Source organism: Dermacentor silvarum, chromosome 10 (genome assembly GCF_013339745.2).
Source record: "Dermacentor silvarum isolate Dsil-2018 chromosome 10, BIME_Dsil_1.4, whole genome shotgun sequence".
Classification (NCBI taxonomy): domain Eukaryota; kingdom Metazoa; phylum Arthropoda; class Arachnida; order Ixodida; family Ixodidae; genus Dermacentor; species Dermacentor silvarum.
In genome coordinates this window covers 13,719,593-13,721,716 of record NC_051163.1, presented here as the reverse complement: position 1 = coordinate 13,721,716, position 2,124 = coordinate 13,719,593, and the positions used below count along the sequence as shown (strand labels likewise).

At 52.2% G+C, this 2,124-nt stretch overlaps 1 non-coding gene across 1 annotated transcript; it reads right to left on the bottom strand.

Annotated features, from left to right (window-relative positions):
- Window positions 1-216: 216 nt before the first annotated feature.
- Window positions 217-288, bottom strand: Trnat-cgu (transfer RNA threonine (anticodon CGU)). The gene has a single exon. It is a non-coding gene; the product is annotated as a tRNA-Thr (tRNA).
- Window positions 289-2,124: the final 1,836 nt, after the last annotated feature.

Below are 2,124 nucleotides of genomic sequence, written 5' to 3'. Positions count from 1 at the left end.
ACAGGCAATTTTTAAAGTTTGGTGCAGCTGAAATGAAACACCCTATATATATATATATATATATATATATATATATATATATATATATATAAGCATATCATAATGAGCCAACAAGCAATAACACCAAGGACAACATAGGGGAAAATTACTTGTACTTAATAATTGAATTAAAGAAATGATAAATTAATGAAAATGAAAATGGATGAAAAAACAACTGTCCGCAGGTGGGGAACGAACCCACGTCTTCGCATTACGCGTGCGATGCTCTCACCATTGAGCTACCGCGGAACCGAGTTTATATATATATATATTGTGAGCATTATATTACCCCTTCATCTTCTTCATCTGTATATACTCATCATCATGGTCAGCGCCATTCGCTTCAGCGCGCGACCTGCATAATAAACCGTTGAGGTTGAACTGCTGTCTCGCAAGTGGTGGAGAGTGCTCTCGATCCCTTGGTCCTCTACGCCTTCGAGTTTCCCTGGAGCTTCGTTCCGGTCGCCGCTTGCCCCGCCTTTCCACCACCATGCCCCAAGAAGATCCAGCAGGAGCCCCCAGCGTCACCGTCTCTGCCCCACCGGCCGTTCCTTCATGGACCGTCAGCACGCGGCAGCGCGATCCCACCATGTTCGCTGGCCTTCCTAGTGAGGACGTTGACGACTGGCTGGACAATTATGACCGAGTGAGTGAGTCTAACCGGTGGGATGATTCTCACAAGCTTCGGAGCGTCACATTCTACCTCACTGACGTTGCCAGGACTTGGTTTCTTAACCATGAGCGCTCCTTCCCAGACTGGGCGGCTTTCAGACACCAGCTTCGGCAAATTTTCGGCGCCCCCAACGTCCGCTCTGAGGTAGCCAAGAAAAAGCTTGATGCACGCATGCAACTTCCCGGGGAAACATACACTTCTTATATCGAGGACGTCCTCGCCCTTTGTCGCCGGGTTGACGCAGCCATGACTGAATCAGATCGTGTTCGTCATATCCTCAAGGGCATTGCCCACGTCGCGTTCAACGCACTGGCCATCAAGAATCCAAATACCGTTAACGATGTTATCGCGACTTGCCAGCATCTGGACGCCCTGCAGGCCATCCGTTTACAACCTGTCGCCTGTGACACGCCTCCTTCCTCCGATACGGACCTGCGTGTCCTGATTCGGACTCTCATACGCGAGGAGCTCCAAGTGTACGGCCTGCGCAGTCCTCCCGTTCTTCAGCCGCAACCTTCGGTTCCTGGCCTGCGCGACATAATCAAAGAGGAGCTGTCCTCCATGACCTGCACTGTGGGCTGTGTCCCTCCTGCGCCGGCGCCCTCGTATGCTCAGGTTGCGGCTATGCAACCAGCGTTCGTTCAGACAACGCCTCCTGCTCCTGTTACTCCCAACCACCTGGCGACTCTGGCACCTCGTGCACCTACCACAGCATATTACCCTACCCGGCCTTCGCCCCGCCCCATTTGTTATTACTGCGGTATTCGCGGGCACATATCGCGCTTTTGTCGCAGACGACAACAGGACGAACGCCGTGGTTATGATGTTTACGAGCGAGACCCATTGCCTCTTCCAAGTGCCTACCAGCGCCGGCTTTCCCAACGCTCACTTACTCCGCCTCCAAATCCCGAAGAGCCTCGCAACTACCGTCCAGGGCGCCGCCGCTCGCCTTCCCCTCTCCGACGCTCGACATCACCTCTGCTACCGGCCTCCCGCACTCCTGACTACCGATCGGAAAACTAGATGGTGCAGTTTTTGGAGGGAAAGCTGCATGGCCCGCACAGACTACAATTCCTCCAGTGTGCCCGGCCAATACTTTATTAGTGTGTGTAGAAGGTGTACCCGTTCCTGCATTGATTGATACGGGCGCAGCTATTTCTGTTATTCACGCTGACTTGTGCTCTCGTCTACGCAAGGTTACTACACCTTACAATGGAGCTATTCTACATGGCGCAAATAATGTTGTGATTCGGCCATCGGCGCAATGCACAGTTCGAGTTTCGATTGACGGGATTCGCCACCATATTCAGTTCGCAGTGTTGACTTCCTGTGCTCACATGCTTATACTAGGGTGGGACTTTCTCTCTTCCGCGTCCGCTTTTATTTCGTGCCGTCAACGCCTCGTTAACTTG